Below are 25099 nucleotides of genomic sequence, written 5' to 3'. Positions count from 1 at the left end.
GTTCCCCTTCAAATTCCATTGTTTTGAACTACTTTTTTCATTATTATATTCCCAGAGCTTGGGCAGTGGCTAGCATAGAGTAGTGGTAAATATTGGTTGAACAAATGGTTCTATAGCTAAAATATTAGGGAGAAGAATTTGCATGACCTTCACGAACAGTGAAGGCTAAGAAGTGGATAGCTTGGTGAATCCCATTCTCAAAAGTTCATGGAAAAGTCAGAAAGCCATAGCTTTCTAGTTATCACCAATTTCAGTAAGGATATAAACCAGAGAGCCTGACATTCAGAAATTTATATGATTTCTTAGACTCTGTATATCCCCAAATATATTATTTTCATAAAAATCTATCTATTTCTTAGCATTAACTTAAAATGTTACTTTTCTTAGCAATAGTTAAGATAGGGGGAAATTGAGGGTAGGCTATATAGGGTCCAGGTTAGGGACGAGATTAGGGTGGTTCAAAGAACTTTAAGAGTTAAAGCAGATGATGATAGCTTAAATAAAAGCCAGATGTCCCTTAGGTCCATAGTGCCTGTGGTAAGTGACATAGGAGAACATGGGAAGCCAGTGTGGGTCTACAGTGGGTCTTTAGGGTTTAAACAGAGATTAGACCTTTGGGATGCTCAGACCCCTGAAAGCAAATATCATTGGTAATGCGTCATATACACATCAACGTTCTAGAGAGATCCAAACGTGGTAAGATATTTTTTAGTTTGCAAATTAACCCAGTTATAATACTAGAACCAAAGAGAGTTTTTGATATTTGGAACGTCTGGCTTAAGTACCTGGAAACATAAGGATAGATTAAAAACAAGAAGAAAGACCCTTGGTTTAAGATTCTAATAATGGAAAGAGCTAGAGGTAGAAAGTCCAAAAGAGAGGACAAAGGCATCTGGAGCAAGTATATTCAGTTTTTGTGACTGCATCACAAATTGCCACAAATCTAGAGGCTCAAAACACCCTTTATTATCTCATAGCTTCTTGGGTCAGGAGTCTCACCAGATTTCAGTGTCAGTTGGGACTGTGGTATCATCAAAGGCTTGACTTGGGAAAGATCCACTTCCAAACCTTTTCAGGTTGCTGGGAGAATTCAATTCATGGAAGTTGTAGGACTAATGTTTTGTTTTGTTTTTGTTTTTGTTTTCTGGTTTTTAGTTTTTCTTTTGTTTTGGGTTTTTTTGCGGGCTGTCAGCCAGGGGCACTGTTAGCTCCTAGAGGTTGTTACCCATAATTCTTTGCCATGCAGCCCTCTCACAACATGGTGCTTTACTTTTTCAGAATCAGCACAGGGATCTCTCACCTCGGTCAGCTGAGATGGGGTTGTACATAATGTAACTTATCACAAAAATGACATTCCATCACTCTTGCCGTTTTTCGTTTGTTGTTTTTTTTTTTTTTTTTGTTTTTTTTGAAAGAGAGAGAGAGCATGAGTGTTAGAGGGAGAAAAAGACAGAATCCCAAGCAGGCTCCATTCTCAGTGCAGAGCCCAAAATAGGGCTCAATCCCATAAACCATGAGATCATGACCTGAGCCAAAATCAAGAGTTAGATGTTTAACTGACTAAGCTGCCCAGGTGCCCTTATTCTTGTCATTTTCTACTGATCAGAAAAAAGATATAGTTTTTCTGCTCAAACTCAAGGGAAGGGGACATGACTCATTAGAGGTGCTCTCATAGTGTTTGTGTCACACCCACACAAGCATTATCATAGATCTCCAGACGGCTATATTTGAGTCACAGGCCACCACTGTCACACATGATAGTGTGGATCTATGCATAAACTAAGAAACGACTGATTCTAGACGCAGAACTGAACATTCTCAACAGAAAATGCTCCCTCTCCCTCACCACCATCACACAAAGAAGCATTTAACTTCTGTTCATGAGACCTTCCTGAAATCTCTCAAATCTGTCCATTTTCTCTATAAAGCTTGCCATCTGTCAAGGTTATTATCACCCCTTGCTGGGACTGCTAGAACAGCTTCCTCATTGGTCTCCCTGCATCTCTGCCTCTGCCCCATCCCTCTTTATAATCTATTCTTCACAGGGAAGACAGAGTGATTTTTCTCAAATGTAAATATGATGAAATCACTCCTCAATTTAAAGCTGTTTATTAGCTGCCCCTCATATTTTAGTTACAGACTTCTTAACATAATCTGGTTTCAGCTTAACCTTTCTAGCTCCCCTTGAACTCCATGATCTGTCCATTCAAGTTAACTATGCTTGTTGTTTTTTCAAAAGTTCCATGTTTTTTCTTGCCTCCACTCTTGCTTTGTTATTGCTTTGTTACCTCCTCTCTCCCCAGACAATGAAGACTTGGCTAATTTGTATTCATCGTTAGCTCAGTGATCTCTGATGCCCCAAGCCTGAATTAGGTGCAGCTTCTGTGTTTCCCCATAGAACCATATACTTCCCTTATCCTGGCACTTGTTGCTTTATCAGGATCTACCTGTCTTGTCATCTGCTAAATCCCTAAGACGAACACAGTGAATAGACCTAGTGGCTGCTGAGTAGCTGCTGAATGACCAAATGACAAGTTTTATGATAAAAAGCAATCTTGCCACTGTCCCAAATGCCTTACATTTATTTTCTAGTGTTGAAAAGTATAGAGAGATAACTAAATATCAAGTACGCAAGGACTTTTTATGTTGAGATAATTTTAGACTTACAAGAGTTGTAAAAATAGTACAGAGAGTTCCCTATTGCCTCCACCCACATTCATGTAATGTCAGTGTCTTACATAACCATAGTGCAATGTAAGAAATTAACATTGGTACAATACCATTAAGTAAACTACAGATTTTATTTGGATTTCACCAGTTTTTTCAATAATGTCCCCTTTTCCTCCTTTCCGGGATACAGTTGAGGATCCCATGCCACATTTGATTGTCACGTGTCCTTTGTCTCTTCCAATCTGTGACAGTTTCTCAGTCTTTGTCTTTCTCCACCTTGACACCTTTAAAGAGTAATCATCAGCTATTTTGTAGAATGTCCTTCAATTTCGGTTTGTCCGAGGTTAATCCATGCTTAGATATGAGGTTACTGAGGTTAATGGAAAGAATGCCACTGAGATGACGTGCCCTACCTAGTACAGCTTCTCACCACGTCATTATACTTTATGCCTAGTGACGCTAACCTTTAGGACTTGGTTAAGGTGATCTCTGCCAGGTTTCTTCACTGTACAGTTATCATTGTTCCCTTTTTAATTAGTAAATGTTTATTTTAGGGACAGCTGGGTGACTCAGCTGGCTGAGCATCTGAGTCTTGATTTTGGCTCAGGTCATGATCCCAGAGTCATGGGATCAAGCCCCGTGTTGAGCTCTCCACTGAGTGAAGTCTGCTTAAGATTCTTTCTCTTGCTCCCTCTGCCCCTCTCCCTTGCTCGTACTCTCTCTCTTTCAAAATAAAATAAATGTTTATTTTCGGGGTGAATAATCTGCAAAAAGTTGTTTCTGCTTCAACTTTTACCCACTAAATCCATCAATGGTTGCCTGCAGCAATTATTACCGCGGTGTTCTTACTTTCTGTTTCCTTTGTTCATTCTTCATTTATTAATTGGAATTGTTTTCTAAGGAAGACTTGTCGTTTCTTCCCCTTTTATTTCTTTAGTCACTTATTATTAGATTTATGTTCATATTTATTTCGTTCAAATGGTTCCAGCTCTCGCCACTTGGAGCCCTTTCAGGTTGGTAGACATGTCTCTGTGCTCTCCTATTTTTCAGCACTTCCTTACTTTCTGATAACACCAGATAGCCTATGCTTATCTTTCATTTGCCTGTCCTAGCCCTGGCACCAACCACTTCTCCAAGGAATCCTGGTTCTTTTTATTAGAGAATTATACCTGCCTATCTGAACTCTACACCCATTCCCACACTCCCCACCCTGGAGTCCTCTCTTCTGTTTCCCTGCATGAGACAGTTTTAGAAACCTACAAGGGAGCATGACATAGTAATGGACACATGGCAATGCAATATAGTAGAAAGTGTGCTGAATTTAGAGCTGGGAGAAATGCCTGATAATCTGGAATTTTGACTCTGAGTCTGGTTTGGATATTGTAAGAAAAGAAATTATAAATATCGTCGCAAATGAGAGGAATCTGCCTAAGAACATTTGGGATATTATTTTCCCTACATGCATTCTCATGTTCCTAAATTTCAATGGCAGGCAAAGGATTCAGGTTATTATTATACTATAAAAAGGAGTGAATCAGTGAAAAAAGCCTTGTTTCTTTTTACTTTCTACTTTCCCACCCCTCCCCCCAAAAGGATTTGAATCTGAGATTTCACTTTGCCAGCAGGAAAAAAAGTAAGTACCTTTACAAGAACAATCAAAACAATGACTCACAAACTCTGTGCAAGGATTTAAGATTATGTCCCTGTTTTGAGAACTTTGGGGGGATTATGCTAAATAATATGCTGATGGGAAAAAAAGAGTGTGTGCAGCTGTAGGACATCTATGCTTGCATGACACACATTCACGGGATCCAGGCTGTACTCTAAATAACAAACACTGACTTCCTTCAACAGCACATTCCAGGCCTGCTATGAAGGGCGCAAAGGCAAAAGACATTGAAGTATGATCATAAATGATCATTCACAAGTCACTGGAAACTGATCTTTTGAAGCATTCTTTTTCTACTCCTCATTCATTGTCTGCTGCTTCTCAGGTCCTGAAATATATATGTTCTCGTCTCAGAATCTACTCTTTTGAAAATAGCTTTTATTAGGCTGAATGTTTTTAATTAAGAAAAAAAAAAAAAAGAAGCCTGATCTCTTGAAAAAAAGGTTGGTGTTCAGTAAAATCTGTACTAGGAATGCTTCGCTCTTTTACTAGCATTCCATTATCTCAGATTCGTGTACTATATATACAGTCTTGGTGTTGTTTAAAAGCCTGGAGCCCATCTCTTCCAAGAATGCTTAACATGATGTCCAGTTCACAGCTGCCAAGAAAGGAGTTCTATTTTGCTTTATTGGTTAAAAGCAATTTTGTTGACAACAGCAGGACCTCTTGCTGTGTCCATACTTCACCCTCTGGTTGCTGCAGGATACTAGGTTAATTGTCTGACCACTGAGAACTTGAAACCCACAAAGAAAATCTTATGGGTGGTGTCAGGTTCTCCACGCACAATTTCCGCAACCATCTCAATATCCACTATCTCTGCAAGACCAGTTTCCGGGTTGTCAGATGGCATGTGGTAACTTATGTCAAGGATTCACCCCTTTCACATGCATCAGAAATTGAGAGCTTTTTTGTTTTTTTTCTTAAATATCTTCCTGTATTATCTTCCAATGTGCAAAAGTTTAAGGTACCACCCAGAAAGTTACAGCTTATCAAATTGACGCTTGCAAACTGACTTGAGTGAAGCCCTTTTGACCATCATTATAGTCATTGCTAATGAACAGACAACTGCTGAAATGGAAAGATTCTAATTAGCCACCGGGAGGTGGTGGCAAAACTGAAGAGATTCCCACACTACCTTCAGGAGTGTCGGTATGGGTCAGGTCCAATATGGCTGGGGATTAGCCTAACGAGGCAGGTATGGAATGAGGGGCAAACTCTGTAAGACCACCTCACCTCTCTTTCCCACCTTACACACAAGTGGCACTGCCCCAAATGCCAGGGTGCCTAATTAGGAAATGAAGAGATGGATCATCAGAGACAGGTCATTATTACCCTTGCAGTCTCTTCTGCCCACTCATTTTCTTCCTGCTAAGTAGGTGGCCTTCACCCTGCTCCAAAGATGATTGTGTCTCCTGGTTCTGAAACCATTCCTGGAAAATCTTCACTTACTTTCTTAATGCACAACAAGGTTGACTGTTTTTTGTTTTCTGTTTTTAAACCAGTTGGTTTAGTTTATTACTCAAGTCCATCAGCATTAATCTGTCTCAAATTGAACTGGGGTCAAAAGAAAATCAGTTCAGGAAGGTGGGAGGAAATCGGTGTTGGCTGCCATATGGCACCAAACTGAGGCAAGCAGATACCTAGAGAAGTTGCATCATAGATGATAAATACATTATTAACATGCCATTCTCCTCCCCAGAAGGCTTGTAGCTTTGGTTACCATCCTGTGCTCCTGTCCCCAAATCATACTTAAATTGGATTTATGAACAACGGAAGGTGGAGAGCCACTCCATCAGATGGATTTGTGTTTTATGTATCTTGAGATACTTACAAGCTGAATGGACAGGCATGTGGAAGGGACATAGCTGTCTACCCAGAATGCTGAATGGGCCACATGAACGCTTCACCCAGAGCAATACTCTCAAAGCTGAGTGTGTGACCTGTGACTACCTGAGGAATATGAGCCAATGACGTCTCCACCTTTCAGGACATTTAAAATCTGGGCAAAAAATGGCTCCATAATTTACATGAGTGAGCCCTCTCTAGTCAACAATTTGTTGAAAAGGTTTCATCCTAAGTCCAGTTAGAAAACAGCCCAGGTAGAGATCTGTGGGATGGGCACACCAGCCATCCCGGTGAAATGATGTGGATGCAGAGCTTTTGTTTATTTATGGGAAAGAGAAAAACATTTTGTTCTACCCAGGCACAACTTTCCTGACTGAAGAGGTGATCCTGGCTTCCTGGGTGAAGATAATTAACATTATCAGCTTCCTACCAAGCTGGCAGAGTCGTGCTAGAAAATGATACCTTGTCTTAATTGTTCTTTTCCCCTGAGGAAGTATTTCTCAAACACCTGAAACCTCCAAGCTTGGGCTTCATATGAGTGACTGTACTCGGGTTTTAAGCCCTGGTGTAAAGGTCAATCAGGTCTCCTCTTTTTCCAGACTGTGGACCTCGCACCCAAAATGTGCTGAGCCAACTCGAGGAAACACATGAGTGCAGGGAAAGCTTTTGGTGATTGGTGAATATTTGGTTTACACTAAAATAGTTTTTAAAAACCTTCAGAAGTCGTGATTCTCCAATACTGAAAGGTATTTTCTACACCTTTGTGCTAGACAGGAAAGGCTATTCTTCGCGCTCATAGCACAATTTGTAAATACCGTGTAAGCCTTAATTGCTGCCACTGAAACAAAATAGTCATAGGAGAGAATGAGAAGTGACAGAAAGGCCAGGGACAAGGGAGAAAGGTTCCAGTCATAAAATAGCCAAACCTCTTCATCAGTGGCACCTTAAGGGACCACCAGCATGTCCTATCACCGATCAAGGGTTTCAGCCTCATGTACAATAACAACTGCTAACACTGACTGAGCGTTTAATAGTTGTCAGGCACCGTTCTAAGAATGTTCACAGATTATTCCCCTTAATACATGCAATGGACAGCAAGTCCGCAGTGTAGCAGTTATCACGTTCGCCTAATACGTGCAATGGCAACTAAGCAGTCTTTCATTCTGCAAATATTTACTGAGCACCTCCAGTGTATGAAACTGGGTGCTGGGGCTCTTGCGCTGATCACAACATGCCAAAATGCCTGCATTCTGTAGCTCACCTTCCAGTGCAGCCAGGAAGCAGTGCAGCCAGGGTTTGCATCCAAGAAGTCTGGCTACTGGGCTGTAAAATTATTACAGTTATTAGCAAGGTATCATAAAATGCAGCCTCTATTGGAGACCCGTGAGAAGTTCATAATCACCAAGAGTTAAATGTGAACCAGTGGGGAGATATTTGCATTCTATGACCGATACTACTAGATTGCTGAAACAGAACTATTCTTGACGAGCACAGTCTGAGCAGGCCCAGAACAGAAAACAGCTAGCATTTGAGGTCAGCACACCTGGGTTTCAGTCCTGCCTCTGAGATTCACTACATCTACACCTTGGGCAAGTTGTTAAACCTCTCAGAGCCTCGATTTCCTCATCAGGAAGGCAGGGCTCAGAACAAGACTTAAATCATGTTATGGTGAGTTATTAAATGAGATATAAATAAAGTACTTCGTAAAATGCCTGGTGTTGTATGAAGTAAGCTAATTTTGCTATTTACCGTTTATGGGCCCTCAAAGCTAGACAACAGAATGTTCTCATAAAGCTAATTTAAGTCATCTGAGGAATGTGAGCCCTGCACCTTATAAATTCCTCACTATACAGACTGAGGCACACTGCAGTCCATCTGTCTTCAGCATGTGTGCATGTGGGGGTGGGCAGTGCAGAGAGAAAGCCCTGTTACCCAGGGCATGATCTAGCCCAACTCAAGTGCTGAGCAACCTTTATCAAGGAGACTGGTTTTTATCCTGTGTTCCCAGCTTTGCTTCCTTTAGGTGTCTGCCCTCAGAATGACCAGGCCATCTAGGGCCCCTAGAAAACAAAGATGCCTAAAGATCCCAAACTGCCTTGTCTAAGAGGATATCACTTGGTCTGGGTCTCCATATGTGGTGTCCCAGTTCTCTTTAGTTCACAGCCTCTGGCTCTGTTTTCTTTGCTCTACATTATACTATCTTCTCCCTTTGTAAGGATGCTTCCATTGATAGATCCACATGGATTCAATGATTGAACTACATGTAGTTCCTCTCCTACATGTATAGTTCTCAAAGGCACCCCCATTCTTTCCACAGAGGGGTGCAAGACTCAAGCCCACTCAGGCCATGCCTCGCTCAAATGATCATTCAACATGATCCCCTGAACCTGGAAACTGACTAGCTTTGGTTCTTCAGGATTTTGGTCATCTCCACCCATTTGGTCTCCCCCAAGTCTTATTTGGACTCCATTCTTGAGTTTTCACAGGCTATTTTGAATTTCAGGGTAAGGGGGCAAATGTAGACACAGACTCAGAGAACTTATTCTGTGTAGAAGAGTGGTTTCTCACTGTATGCAGCCATAGCTTCTAGGAGCCTCAATTTTCATGCTTAAGAATCCAAATTATCACACATTTAGTGCTCAACAACACAAATTTACTGTCTTGCACTTTTGTAGGTTAGAAGTTTGACACCATCATCAGGGTGTCTCTGGAGGCTCTAAGAGAGAATCCATTTCCCCACCTTTCCAGTTTCCAGAGTTGACCCACATTTTTTAGCCAATGGTCCCCTTTCTCTGTTCTCAAAGCCAGCACCATTACACCTCTGTGACCATTCCTTCTTAGTCACATCTCCACCGGCCTCAGCCTCTGACCTCAGCCTGGAAAGGTTCTTCAATTTTTACGAATCATGTGATTAGGCTGGGCTCACTTGGACAATCTAGAACAATCTCCTCATGTCAAGGTTCATAATCTCAATCATATCTGCAATGTCCCCTCTGCCATGTAAAGTAATATATTCACAGCTTCTTGAGATTAGGGCATGGGCATCTTTGGGGGTCAGTATTCTGCCACTGCATTCCTCTCTCAGCCCCCTAGGGGAGTCCCATATGCAAATATATCCACTCCATCCTAAGGTCCTCAATATTCTCAGTCCATTACAGTATCTCTTCATGGTCCCAAATCTCATGTTAATCTCACCAGTTCCAAAGTCTCAAATCTCATTAACTACCTCATACAAACCAGCTACAGGTGAGGCTCTGGGTGGCAGTATGTGGTAGTCTTTTTCCAATGCAAATAAATGTTTTAAAATAACAGAGTTGTTACTGTTTGTATAGTTAATATATTTTATCTAATGTTTCCATTTGGTGATGGCATTCTGATGAATTTTTACTGAAAGGACCATGAGTGGGTTCTTTGTTTGGTTTTGTTTCTGTATGCCCCAATATGTCAACTGTGTTCCATTTCTATCTTTCTATTCTGTCTGCAGCTCTCTTTCCTAGAGTAGAGAGAGTCCATGTTTTTCTCATATTGCCATATTCTTGACTAGCGTTTGCCACATATGGAGGAAAAAGCTACACGAGACTAAGTAGAAACTAAATATTAAGAACATTAGCATCTCAACATTTTCCATATGTTTCAAACCTAGAAAACACTAATGTTCATAGAGGGTTTAGGTTTTGAGTTTTTTGGAGTAATACTCTTAGTGAACACACACACATACACATATACATACATGCTCCTATGCACATTCATCAAGTAACAGTGGAGATTTGAAAATTATCTAATTTAACTGAATGGCTAGTCCAGTATCTTTAAAGTTCAGTTTGACAAATTCAACTTTGTTTGACAAATTCAGTTTTGTTTCCACCTTTATCAATACATCTTTATAGAAAAAGCACTCTAAGATTAAAATAAACTTGATAGTTCTTGGAAATTTATTTCTTTATTTTTGCATTTGTTCCTCAGTAAAACACAACCTTGTCACTGTCATAAAATCACAGTAAACTTTGGGTCATTCAAACCATCACATGTTATATATAAACATATTAATACTGTATATTGTATCAGAACTCTACACAACATGCATAGGACTTACAATAAACTTGACTGAGCAGACAGAGTAAGGAATTTGGGAGTCTATATTGAATATTCTGTAGGGGATCAAACAAGATAGAAGTGTTTACTTACTAACTATGGCAATGCAATATTGCATAAATAAAAGGTAATTTTAAAAACTCTTGCTTCAGGATACCTTAAATAAAACATATTTACAAAAGCTCATGTTTTCTCATGATGGCTGGTTTGAGAATTTCTTAATTTGTACTGAACAAAACCTCCTTTTTACTGAATCTGAAACAATTACCTGAAAAAACTATATGTAAAATTTCCATTTTGACATCACAGCTGTTTATGCCAATTATTCATCCAAAATAGCACCACCATAATGTAGTTTTGAATAATTAATTATGGGATCAAAAATAATTGGCAACAATAAATGATAGTGGTTCCTTGAATTTATAAGCAGTGTCACAGACTTGAACAATATTTATTAACTTAGACATCTCAGCAATAATTAATCATGCATTATTCACAATCTAGATAAAGGATCTCGAGTTATCTGATGGGATCCAATCCTACCCGATCTGCCCTCGTAAAAATGTTTGAAGCCTCTTGGCATTTTGCCCTGTGTAGGAGCCTGATTCTTCCAGCTATTTGGTTCACAAGAACATCTTGTATTTCAGTGAAGAAGAAAAAAACCACTCTCCTATTGTGATAAATAATGAAGAAAATCTCTGCAATCCAGTATTTTTAACACATAACATCATTTAAAAACTTTGAGTTGACTATATATTTTCCTTAATTTTGACATGCTAGGACTTTCACGTTTTTAAATAGCTTCTGAGTTTTGCTTCTGGGGCTCTTCCAGGTCAAATTATTAATGTATCCTCCCTTCCCACTGAGGATATTTAACACACTTCACATTTTTCACATATTCAATGTTAGGCTCATCCGTCTTTCTTTATACTTTCCATCTTCCTCCCTTAACACCTCCTTCACATACTGTGGGGCCTCAAAAGCCAAATAAGAGGTTTTAGCATGAAATCATAGGCAGAGTTTGGGATAGAAATATTATTTTTAAAGTTCAACTGAATAAAAATATAATATAAGGCTATAAGATCTCTTAGTTAATCACCATCTTCTCTCTCCTGGTTCCTCATTTTTCTCTAGTAATGGATCTAGTGAAGTAAAGTACTTTTCATAGATACTGATTAAACCAAATGAGTATTCCTAAGTAATGAGGAAGAGAAGACAAGGGGAGAGAGAGGAAGATAACACTTGTGGAGTATTTCTAGCCTTGTGCCTGGTGTTTTGTTAAAAATTTTCAGAGTACTGTGGATAGAAGGACAGACAGTGGAGGCCAACTGCTGGGTTTGAATCCTAGCTCTGCCCGAAACCAGTCACTAACTGTAGGACCCTGTGCAAGTTACTTCCTCTTTGGGAACTCAAACTCCCTGTCTGTAAAGAAGGGATAAGAATTGGGCCAAATTTATCGAGGTGCTGTGATAATTATTTGGGTTCGAGTGTGTTGTGTCCTGTAACAGTGGTTGGCCTATAATCAACGCTAGAAGCATTAGCTAGTTACTAGGATTGCTATTATTACTGAAAGGGCGGGTCTACGCCAGCGGACTCCATCTTGTTCTGTGTCCTTCACCTTGACCCCGCCTAACAGGACTCGGACCCTTCCCCAGCCAAACGGCTGAGGCCACAGCCATTACCTCACCAACTGCCCCTAGGCCCCAATAAAACCTTTGTCCTTTTGAAACTCGCTCTCTCTCCCCGGTATCTCACCGCTGCGTCGGTGCAGGTAGGGGATTGAGCTCAAGCTAGCTCGAATAAAGGCTTTTTTGCTTTTGCATCAGACTCGGCTCCCTGGTGGTCTTTGGGGATCACGAATTCTGGGCATAACAATTACATCTCATTTGTTTTTGGTGCACAACAGCTTTCAGATAAGATGGTTATTATCATTTGCATTTCACTGAAGAGGAAACTGGGGCTCTCCAAAGTTAAGAAGCCAACCCTACATACAGTTAGTAAATGATCTTTTGGGCTCCAAGCCTGTGTTCCTGGCGCTAAAAGGAAATGAGGACTGCTGAGCTAGTTCCAGGCACCTTTAAAAGGACCTTTCCTGGGACGGAATCAGCAAGATTTCGAAAGCTCTTCTCCCTTCCCAGCTTTCATTCAGTTCCTATCTCTCTTTTTTCACTTTGTTGTCCTTTCCCCAACATTGATGACATATGTGAACTGGTATGAGGAAAACATCATAATTTTGAAAGATAAGAAACAAGAGGGAAGTTGTTCCGTTCCTCACCATAAAAATCCCACTGAACTGACAGGATTTTAGTGTCACTGCCTCCCTCAAGGTCTCCCCAAGTATTTCCCACTGATTTCTCTTACTCTCAATTCCTACAGCATTTATGGCCTAAACTAAACTGCTAGAACATCTTATGTATGACCTACTTGCTAAATTGTACATATTCAATGTATACATTTCTGATAATAAGTAATTTATCAGATTTCACCTTTTGAAAACTCATGAAGAGCTCTGTCCTTTCTCAAAGGCTCTCCTTCGATATCCTTCCCAATTGTCTTTCCAAATGGGTCCTGAGCCTGAATTGAGTCAAAAATCAATCATTTTAAGATCTATAACCTAGTTGTATCCATGCCATGCAACTGATAGTGTGTCCATGTTAATTTCTTGGTTTTGACAATGTATTGTGGTTATGTAAAATGTTATCACTGGGAAAAGCTAGGTGATGAGTACACAAGGACTCTCTGTACTGTTTGGTAACTCTGGCAACCTTTTAAAAAATATTTCAAGATACAAATTTGTAAAAATCAATCATCCTGCTGGAACATAAACTATCACTAGGTGATTTCTAATTGTAAGTCGTAAATGTCCAACAAAACACCAAGGTCCCTTAAAAAAAGGCCAATAATATAGTTCTCTGGACTTCCCCCACAAATATTGACATTATTGATGGGAGAATAGAGACAGTAGAAGAGTTGGGAACATAACAGTAATGTCATAAACATTTGTAAATTGGTAAATGAGAGACATAAGAAATCATGGGTTAAATTGGAAGACTCAAGGATATTCAGACTCATGGTTGCTATGCTCCTGATTTCACCTCTTTTGGGACAGTGTAGAAAAATAAATTCAAGATATAAAATATCTTGAATGGAAAAATGTCCCAGACTTTGGAACAGATAACCAATACTCATACTACCATGCGTGGTTGAGTCTTCCTTTAAAACCTCTAAGTCAACAAGTGTTGCCAAATGACTAGGAAGCTGGCTCAGTTGTTAGATTTAGTTGTAATTTATGGGATTCTTAATGCACAAAAAAGTCAAATACTTTTCAGACAAATAAATATTCACAATTTTTTATTCTTGCTTTTTAAATTTTTGGCCTCGCCTCTTAAATTACTGCCCAGTCACATAAAACAAAAGAGACCTTTTTCATGTATTTTTAAAACCAGGAAATGCATCATTGAGAAAAAGATATCTTTTTACCCCCCGACAGTGGAAATTTATGAACTTTTCTCAATACTACAGTTCTGTCTACACACCATGCATAAGTTTTATATATGACAACACAAAAGAGCAATTTAAAATCATTTTTCCAAATCATTGTTCCAAAAGAACAACTTCCTTTCTTTAATTTGGTTCTATATTAGCCTTAACTTGATAAAGTGGAGCTTGGTGTTAATTAAAAGTTCAAAGTTATGGGTTCAATTCCTATGTGGTCTGCTTAGTTTCTCTCAGTAGAAAATTTGGTACCATGGTCTTAGGTTAAACGTTTAATTCTCAGACACTTAACACTGCAGTTTATTTAGCTCAATCCACACCTACCATTGCCAAACATCTCATCTTAAAACCAAAGCCCAGCATGTTGCAGTTGTTAAGACATACATTTTTTTTTTAACAAAAGTTACCAGACCATGGGAGTGAAAAATTTGAATTGTAAGGAACCTCAGAAAAACCTCACATTTGCTCTGCCCCATAGAGTATTTTTGGCTCACTTAATCCACTCCAATATAGATGTTAGCCTCATGAGGGCAGACAGCCCATCTGTCTTATTTACCATTGTATCACCAGTACTCATCACAATGCCTGACACTCAGTGTTTCTTACAAGCTGTTGGAGAAGAGCTATGTGCATTTGCAAAGCTGAAAGCACCTATTTCAAATGGAAATTAAGTCCTTAGCAAACTTAATACAATGGTTCCCAAAATGTGGTCCCCAGACCAGCATCATTAGCATCATCTGGGAACGTGTTAGAAATCAGAAATACAAATTCTCTGGCTCTACTACAGACCACCGAACCAGAACCTGTGAGGATGGGGTCCTAAAACATGTGTGTTAACAAGCTCTCCCTGTGATTCTGGGGTAGGCTAAAGTTTGATATCTACTGGTATAATCCAGTGAAGAAAATCTCTTCCCAAACTCAGTTGTGATTTGCAGCAGCAGTCCCGAAGCACATAAATTCAGCCACTTCAGTACAGAAATGTACATACAGATCCTGGATGAGTCTCTGAAAAACAACTTTCTGTATCGAATAGATACCTGGACCAATAAAAATTGATCACTGGTATGCACTTTATAGAGCTATGTACCTTGAATCTTAAGAATGTGAGACAGAAATAAGAAATGCTAAACAAAATACTAAATGAGGGATCATCACTGTAAGACTTCCTCCCAGATCACCCTTTTTAAGGCAAATCTTAACAGAATTTATTTAATGAACATGGAAATAATGTGATATGCTGGTAATGTCCCCATATCTTTGTTTTTCTTTACTGGCTGTAAATTATCCAAAGAACTCCCTGGGATTCTCAATCATTTCAATGAGCTAAATAATACCAAAGTGGAAAATTCTATGATTCAAGCAGAGCAGCAAGGGCCCATAATGTTCCAAGACCAACATATTTCTAGATGACAGAAAATAGAGAAGAATGATACATATACTAGACTCAAATTCTCCCGACAGGCCAGAATAGATTAAATCTAACAAAACCATATTTAAGAGGATGAAAATAAACTTCTACACCTGGGTTAACCATACGCAAACTATAGGTTTGGGAAGATTTCACTCAGCAACAGCACATATTTTTTAAAAAGACAACTTCATTTGCAGTAATGTCCCCATGAGCCAACACTACATCCACTGTCACGCGGAAAGCAACAAATGACCTAGGATGTCTTAGCAAAAGCAGGGTAGGCAGTCACAGATTCACAGTCCTGCTCTGATCTGGCCTGGAGGTCCCACATCTGACATGTCTGCATTCGCTTCCAGCCCTCACACTTTCTGGAGTGCACAGATCAAGTGGAACTGCCGGTATGGTGCTGGGATTAGAAGCCACACTCTGTAGGGCAAATGAAGGAACTAAGAGGAACCAGACTGTGGAAGAGAAAAGCCAGCATGGGTCCAGGCATGCTAGTTATCTGCAAATGTGTTAAGGGCTGTCAGATGGAAGAGGGATTTAAAATGTCTCCTGTCACTCTGAGAGTAAGCTTAAAGTCAACAAGTAGAAGCTAATGAACCCCTTTTGGCTCCAAAGGTAAAGTAACAAACAGGAAGAGCTGTTGTGATAGTTTCATGTGCCAATTTGGCTGGCCCAAAGCAGTGCCCAGTTATTTAATCAAACATTACCTTAGGAGTAACTGTGAAGGTATTTCGTAGATGTGGTTAGCATCTACAGTCAGTTGACCCTAAGGAGATTAGCTTTAATAACGTGGGTGGGCCTCATTCAATTACAGGAAGGCCATTAGTGCAAAAACCAAGGCTTCCAGGGTGAAAGAAATTCTGCCACAAGACTGCAACATTAACTCCTGCCTGAGTTTCCAGCCTGCTAGCTTGCTCTACAGATTTCAGTCTTGCCAACATACATACATACATACATACATACATACATACATAAATGGTGTATGGGTGTATGTGTATGCTCTTGTCCTATTGGTTCTGTTTCTCTGGAACACTGACTGACAGCTGTCCAAGGGAAAAATAGTCTACGTCCAATCATACTGAGTTCCTATCACTGGAGATTTTCAAGTGCAGGTGAAGAAACTACTTTGGTTATAACAAGGAGACCATTAAAACATATGCCTTTCAGTAAAATTATAAACCATGTATAGAACACGTAGTCTAACTCAATTTGTTCATTTTATTGAGGATCCAGTCTGTGTCAAATACTGTGTGAGGGTCTAGGGATATAATGATGAGCAGATATATCTACTGTTCTCCCTTTTGGGAATGTAGATGTATCCTATACCATGTACAAATACTCTAGAACACAAAGTTGACTCAACAGATGTTTGCTGGATGAATGACTGAATGAATGAGTAAAAATATACTTTAAGATTAAAAGGAAATATGGAGATACATATATTTATATATTATTTGAGAAACCTTTCTACCAAAATATTTAAACTTTATCCTTTAATAAGGATAAGATTCGATCATCAAAAAAAATTCTATAACATGTTATGCTTCCTTCTCCAATAAGGCATAAGTCTGAATTATTTTCTTAAGCTCTCCTCCCATCTTGACTTCTTACATACCGATCTTTAAAAAATCTCAACTCAGTACTTACTCATTTCACATATTTGAAAGGGCAAGTTACTTAAGGCATAGAAACTGCTACATCTGAATAGTCTGTAATGTTATGTAGTTGGTGGAGAAACATTAACAGTCAACTGCTGAATGGAGCATGCTCGTGTGGCCTCCAGCAATGGACAGCTAGAGAATTCACCATACTGCTTGTCCAAACAGAAATGTTAAGGATCATAGAGGAAGAACTGCATGGACTTTGATAACAAGAGCATCATTGGATTAAGACCAAATTCAGATCACACTTGTGATTTTTCAAAGTACCTTCAAAGCCTATCCTACCTGCCTTGTTATATCAATCAATCAATAAGCAAGCAAATGTATATTTCATTTGACAGATGAATAATAAAAGACATGAGGAGGATGAAGCTGAAGTTTAAACCTAATCCTTTCAGTCAGTAGAGGTGAGTGCCTTTTTAAAAATAATTAGATCAGGGGTGCCTGGGTGGCTCAGTCCGTTAAGCGTCCGACTTCGGCTCAGGTCATGATACCACGGTCTGTAAGTTCGAGCCCCGCGTCGGGTTCTGTGCTGACAGCTCAGAGCCTGGTGCCCATTTCAGATTCTGTGTCTCCCTCTCTCTCTGCCCCTCCCCTGTTCATGCTCTGTCTCTCTCTGTCTCAAAAATAAATAAACGTTAAAAAAAAATTAAAAATAATTAAAAATAATTAGATCATATTGACAGGACATAGTGTAAAATATTCTTTTGATAACAATGAGAAATTTATTCTTTAGCAGAGGATGACTCATCAGTTTTCTTACACTTGATCCAATGCTATAAGAAACAAAATACTATATTACAGAGGAACTTTCTTACATATACGATTGTTAAGAATCTTACAGGTGGCCATACTGATTGGTAACACACCCAGGAGTCCCAGAAGGCTTTGCTATGCACTGGTTATTTACTGATAACTGAAAGTTTCTTATAAACACAAAATTCACCAGGTTTTAACAAGGTTCATTTTATAAAATCCTAACAATCATCTCATTTCCGAACATAAGGTGTTCCAAAGAATGTGGAAAAGAATGGTGTGATACCAAATGAACACATTTATTTGCAAACTTGCAAGAGTCATAAACTAGGGACTCTAGACTTGGCTGTGCACCAAGAAGTTGGGTGATCTATGTAACAACCTCTCTCTCATATGTATATACAGGAGCTTTATGTATTTGCTTACTCCATGCTGAAATTACCTTTTCAGACTGCTCTGTCTCTATAATGTAACTGCTTTCATTTTTAATGGGATGGAAGAAATTATGGCTGTTTTTCTGAAACCACATCAATTTTCAAAGGCAGCTGTAGCAACAGAGATGCGTTTGCACTGGAATTTTGGCTTCAAGGACAGTACCACTTTGAAAATTTGGCTGATTTCCCTAAACCCATAAGTTGGAGAAATACCAGGAATAAAAAGGGGAATTACATGGATGATTTACAATTTTCTTCACTCCCTTTCCTTAAAGTTAGTCCTTGTCAGTTGCCAAGAAAACAAAAATGGAACCAAACAACAACTGACAATTAACTACAGGAAACTATTTTGATGAGTAAATTACCTGTCAGTTAAAAATAAAGGATACCCAAATTTTAATAATATATTCCAATAGAAAAAAGAAAGGACAGAGATATGCCCTTTTGGCTTTGAAAACCAGGTCTTGATTTTTTTATTTTGTTTTGTTTTGCCAGTATTGTTTCTTGCCTAATTATATTTTCCTTAGGAAAAGTCTAAGAATTGGTCATTGCCAGCCTACAACATGTTTAGCCACCCACCCGTTAACAACCGATTTTGCTTTTAATTTTTTTTCTTTCCTTTTCATGTTTTCTTTTCTTTTCTTTTTCTAAGCCCTCACCACTCCTCATCCTTGCTTTTTCTTTCTGGGTGTACAATAAAGGTCATCGTGACTTACAGCTTGCACAGAGGTATGACTTTTACACATATCCAACAGGTATACACCTGGGATTTGAAAATACCCTTTTGTTCCTCTTGGGGTGGAAGAAACAAATGAAAATCAACTCATCTAGGCTGATTGTCTCTTCTCACTTTTCTATCTTTGCAAGTAAAGGAAGTATAAATGCTTGAAAGCCAAGGTAACCATATGATTACATTCATGGCAGGAAAACAGCTAGTTTTCTAGCCTCATCCAAACTTGTCTCAATGCCAACTTCCTCCCGTGGGCCCGGTCCTTTAAAAAACACTTATTTCAGGGGTGGGAAGGAAGGGAGGGTGGGTGATGGACATTGAGGAGGGCACCTGTTGGGATGAGCACTGGGCGTTGCATGGAAACCAATTTGACAATAAATTTCATGTTAAAAAAATTATAAGATAAAATAAAAAACAATTATTTCTCTAACCACCAACTAAACAAGGAACCAATGGGCCTCATTTCTGGCAATCTTTCAAATTCAAGAACCACCTAGGAAAGGCTTTTTGGTATGCACATGCACACACACACGTATATACCCTTGTGTCTAGTGTTCATGTACACACACTTGTGTTTGCACCAACCCGAAATATAATCTGTCCCTCTTCTTGTTTAGACAAATTTTTAAAGAAAATTTACCATCAAAATTATACAATTTTAAAACAAGAGTGACCAAGAACTTGAAGAGCTGAGAACTTAAATAAGTAAAAAGTGTGGGACAGGACCATTCTCAGTGGTCGCTCACTTTCATGTGACGTGCACAGCCGAGGTCATTTCCTAGACTTGTGGTTTTCATATTGGACCTGGAGCTTACGTGTTATTGAAGCCACAGGTCAACTTGCTCTATCCTCCCAGGGAGTCCACTTTGGTCACTGTTTGGTGGGGGGTATCATTTTTATATTCAAACAAACATGGATATATTATGGAGCAACATTGAATTTTGCATATATTTTGTGTAATTTATAAAGCACGCAAAATAATTACGATTGTCACGAGATGCTTACATACTCCAAATCGCCCAGATCTTTCTCTTCCTTTTTTATTTATTTTTTATTTTTTTTTAATGTTTATTCATTTTTGAGAGACAGAGAGAGAGCACGAGCAGGGGAAGGGCAGAGAGAGAGGGAGACACAAAATCCAAAGCAGGCTCCAGGCTCTGAGCTGTCAGCACAGAGCCTGATACGAGGCTTGAACCCACGAACTGTAAGATAATGACCTGAGCCCAAGTCAGATGCTTAACTGACAGCCACCCAGGCACTCTTTCTTCTTTTAAAAGTACTTTGAACACAACGTTCAAAAAGCATCATACTACACCATTAAGTCTGAATGAAGGGAACGAACTGGCATTATAGCTACATACAGAGAAAAGGTTCTAAAATGCAAAAGGTAGGTTCTATAGCATAAGGAAACTGACCTAGCCAGGATGCTATTGATATTGCTGTTTTCATTTAACGTATGTGAAATCTCATGAACATACCCCAGCCGTAAAGCATACATATTATGTTAAAGCGGTATTTGGTACTTTCTGGAAGAGTCATATTTAAAATCAGAATTGTCCTTGCCCCACTGAAAAATAAAATGAAAAAAGTTTTTCGAAAATTTTTTTTTATAATTGAGAGACAGAGAGGAGCAAACAAGAACAAGGAAACAAGGAAAAAGAGGGAAAAATAGATCACTTCTCTTTGTGCCAAGGAAAAATATATCACAAGCTCGTTTGTGTTTAGCACTCAATTTATAGCCCAGCAATCTGAATCTCCGAACTTAAGCCTTCACGGATGAGTGCCCCAAGTGGCTTTTGAATTAGAGGATAGCATTACTCAATTTGAGGCTAGCCCTTTCAGGAAATATATTTAGCTACGGCACACAATATTTCAATTCTAAAATGAGAATGTCAACTGTGAAACTAAACTTAAAATTTTTGTTGTTTTTCTCTCAGCTCCTCCCACACTTACTATGAATTTGAATAACATGAATCCAGGAAGCATTTAAGGAAATATGGTGTGCATTCTAGGTTTTATGGCAGCCATTACTGCTTTGATCACTCGGAGCCCATCAAATTATAGGCTGACACACACAAGTGAAGAAATCTATGTCCCACATGCCATGTTATTAGAGCTCTACCCTCAGCCAGTGAAGGGGCATGTCTACCCTGCTGGGGTAAGAGAAGATACAATGGGCTGGGAAAAGGACCCTCTGCCACCTGCATCATCCCCCACAGTGCTCACCATGCTGAACCAGCAAGCAAGCTCTCAGAACTGCAAGGTAAAATCAGACGGAAGAGAAAAGAATCCTCCCAATACCAGAGCATGTATATACTCTGTATATAAAAATACACACACACGCACACACACACACACACACACACACACACACACATTCCTCACGTTTTATCAGTTCTCCTTAGTAATTAACAAATTACTAAATTTTGCCTGTGCTAATACTTCTACGGTCAACCTGTCAACCAACAAGTTCTGGTTAAGGTCAAATTCTGTTTTAAACATAGAGGGCCTATCCATTACCTGGGCTTAGGAAGCTGCCTACCACATACCAGAAGTACTTTCAAATTTAAGGTGTAAATTTATTGATGACACAAACATATTTTTGGCTGTTCTTCCAAGATATAAGACACAAGAAGTAGAGTTATGATCACCAGTAGTCAAACTGTAACTGACATTAGCCAGACTTTGAATTCAAGAGAAAGAGACACCGGCATCTGGGTGGCTCAGTGGGTTAAGCATCCAACTTCAGCTCAGGTCATGATCTCATGGCTCCTGAGTCCAGCCCCACATCACACTTGCTGCTGTTAGTGACAGAGTCACTTCTGGATCCTCTGTCTCTCTCTGCCCCTCCCCCACTTGCATGCTTTCTCCCTCTCTTTCAAGAATAAATAAACATTAAAAAAAGAGAAAGAGACAGAGAAGTTGTGTGTGTGTGTGTGTGTGTGTGTGTGTGTAGGGTGTGCAGAGTAGCAACATAGAGTTCCTGTCTTATACGCTTTCCGACTTTTACTGAAAACCAAAATACCCACTTGAGTGTAAATGCATCTTCGACAGTATGTTTTCTCTAGAAAACTTAACAAATTAAAATCAGTATGCCTCGAAAAGCTATAATATTATAAGCTAATACTGGAGCACTTACTATGTGCCAGGTGCTGTTCTAAAAGATTTGCATGTAATGACTCATTCAATTCTAACAATGACTCTTTGAGATTGGCACTATTATATCCTTTTTATAGTTGAGGGACTTAACTTGCCAAAGTTGCTATGTTCACCCCGATGATAAAGTATAGAATTGGAAGTCAAACCTGACTTGTCGATTAGCAAGTAGGCAACATGTCTTGCTTATCCCAAATTCTAACTTGGTAGTGAGTATGGGGAGAAGTAGATAGTACAGGTAAGACTTGAAGCCTCTGATGCAATGAACACAGACCCAAGTCAAATCAGAGATGCTCTATTTCTACCCTTCCAAGATTGCAAGCTGGCTCCCCTAAGAATCCTTCCCCTGCTGGGTGTCTGGAAAGAAACAGATCATTGAGCCCATGGGAAGATCATGACCATTTGTGGGGAGGCATCTGTGAAAATGAGAAGCTGCTGTGACATTCTAGCAGGCATAACGTCTTACAGACTTAAAAAACAACTTATAAGAATGATACAGACTATAATAGAAAAGTGACCATGTGGTACAACAACTAGGCAGAGACATCAGACATTCACATTAACAAAAAATTAGAATAAACGTGAGTTTAACATTGCTACAGTCAGATTCCAGAGTTGATGGATACAAAGCACTCTATAACTGTTTTCACTGAACTGTGAGAAAAGGTCTCAGTACTGTCTCCCATGCACAAGTCAAATTAGTACCACCTTTTAAATGTGACGTGTGGTTACCAGGTCCCAGGAAAAACAGTCTAAATGTTGAAACAGGGAAACACTGTGTATAGATGACAGACAAAAGGGCAATTGTTTAAGGCACGTAAGTCTATCACTCTCATTTTCACCTACATGAAAATAAATACAAATGGCAGAATGTATACAAGGTGGATGGAGAAACCAGTTCAAAGAACATGCATTAAGAATCACAGGACTTTAGAGTTAGAAAGGAACTTAGTGAACAAGTCCAGCTTCTGCACTTGACATAAAATAAAACCAAGGTCAGCAGAATTTGGATTGTGTGTGCAGGTGTTATCTTCAACTATGCGGGTGAGGAATTGCCTCTAGGGAGAATGTATGGAGCAAGAAGGTAAGAGGTGGGGACACAGGACCTTGAGGTTTCTGAGAGGTGGGCTGATGAAGAGCAGCCTAGGAAGGCAGTTGGTTAGGGACAATGAAGAGGTAGAACGAAACCCAAGAAGTGTGAGGTCATGGCAGCCTGAGACAGAAGGAGTTTTAGGAAAGAATAAGTGGTTGTGTTGAATGGCAGGAAGAGTTCTAAGAAGACCAGAACCGGGAAATGTTCTTTAGATTTGGTGGCTATTGATTAGTGGTGACCTTAGCAAAAGCAGTTTCGGAAGCATGATTGCAGTAGTGGAAGATTGCCATGTTTTAAGCAATGAATGAGAGGTGAAAGAAAGAAGAAAGAAAGATGTCCAGTGCTTGCCCTCAGACAGTATAGATGAGAAGGGGATGGCTACACATACAGCTAGCTAGTTTCTCAACCAAATTTTAATTTTTTGCTTAACTTTTCCAACCATGTGGAGTTTATTTTGATAAATAAAAGGAGTTCTAAAACTTCCCTTCTTTTACTGCCTCTAGTAAGTTTTGAATGAATGAGTAATAAATAGGCAGCCCCAGGCCTAGACCCTTCACTCACGAAGGACTTAGGCAAGCTATTGTTGGCAGCTCTCGCCTTCCCACAGACTCCCTTCCCTTCATCCTCCACTCACTGGAACAGCTTCCTCATTCTCCAGAGCTTTCTACCAGCTACGGAAATTAGGTTCTCACGCCATCGGAAAACACTGAGGAGATTAATGGGGAGGAGTTCAACTATCTCCAATCTTGTGAAGGCTGGCAGTTTTTAAGCCTTGCCAACTATCTATTTTCTTTGCTTGGTTTCTGCCAGAGGCAAAAGTCAGCAGCAAGAAGAAAGGGTGATGGCAGAAAAGAGCACTCTTAAAAAATTAAAAGAAAAAGAAAGAGAGAGAAAGACTTAGAATAGGGAAGATTTACTGCTGAAATTAAACCAGAGAGCCAGTTAGGAAAGGGAGACTGGTCACAGAATTAAAAGCTATTTAGGTTTGTTTATTTAAGATTATGTGGATTACCTATTGTATTGGACAACCCAAATGGCTCTCCCTCTACAAATATGCTCCTACTAGATATCTGTTGGAGTCATTTCCTGAAAACCAAGAGCTCCGTGTGCAAAGTCAATTATGGTTCTTTCCTCCAGTAAGAGATCAAGACAGCATGATCTGAAAAGCCATGTTGCCTTTACATTTTAGCAACATCTACTTCAGCATTGTTCTTTAATTATGAAATCTGAGATACATTTTCAAATTGGATTAGATGCATTTTCACATCCACCATTTCACCCTGAATCTTAAAGGTCTAAGTCTTTTCTCATGTAAGGAATAAAAAAAAAAAAAAAGTCTCTGAATTACTAGTGTAAGCCACAATACGATCATTTAAATTCACTCCAGAGGCACTGGTGGCGATAGCTGTCTTGCTTGAGGTCATGCATTCTAAATTTTTTCCATTTTATTTTATTTATTTTTTTAAACGTTTTTTATTTATTTTTGAGACAGGGAGAGACAGAGCATGAACAGGGGAGGGTCAGAGAGAGGGAGACACAGAATCCGAAACAGGATCCAGGCTCTGAGCTGTCAGCACAGAGCCCGACGCAGGGCTCGAACACACGGACCACGAGTTCATAACCTGAGCCGAAGTCAGCCGCTTAACCGACTGAGCCACCCAGGTGCCCCTTTTTCCCCATTTTAAAAGTGTCGGATAGTAATGCAGTTCTGTTTCTTGAAAAGATATATTCATTCAACAAGCATGTGTTTAGCATCCAACACATGCTTCACATTGGGCTGGTTGCTGCAAATATCAAGATGAATGAGATATAAAATTGGCCCCTCCCGATCTTGTACAGAGAAAGAAGAGAAAATACGTACTTTTTCATTTCCACAATCTGATTTCTTTGGAGGTTTTATACCTTTCCTCAGAATACCACGACCTGTGATACCTCCCTTGCCTCGTGTATTATCAGCCGAGCTACCTCATCATAAATAAGCAAAAAAGTACATAAAACTTGTTACGCAAAATGAAAGTTCTAGATAAAGAGAAAGAGACTTCACCTAAAAGAGCAACACATGAGACTACGAGAAATGCCGA

General features: G+C 39.4%; 1 protein-coding gene across 1 annotated transcript in view; it reads right to left on the bottom strand.

Annotated features, from left to right (window-relative positions):
* The window catches only part of RERG (RAS like estrogen regulated growth inhibitor), a 116514-nt gene that overhangs the window by 87464 nt on the left and 3951 nt on the right, over positions 1-25099 (bottom strand). The gene's annotated exons all lie outside the window — the stretch shown is intronic.

The sequence above is a fragment of the Neofelis nebulosa genome, chromosome 8, assembly GCF_028018385.1.
Source record: "Neofelis nebulosa isolate mNeoNeb1 chromosome 8, mNeoNeb1.pri, whole genome shotgun sequence".
NCBI classification, from domain to species: domain Eukaryota; kingdom Metazoa; phylum Chordata; class Mammalia; order Carnivora; family Felidae; genus Neofelis; species Neofelis nebulosa.
This window is presented reverse-complemented; position numbering and strand designations above follow the sequence as displayed.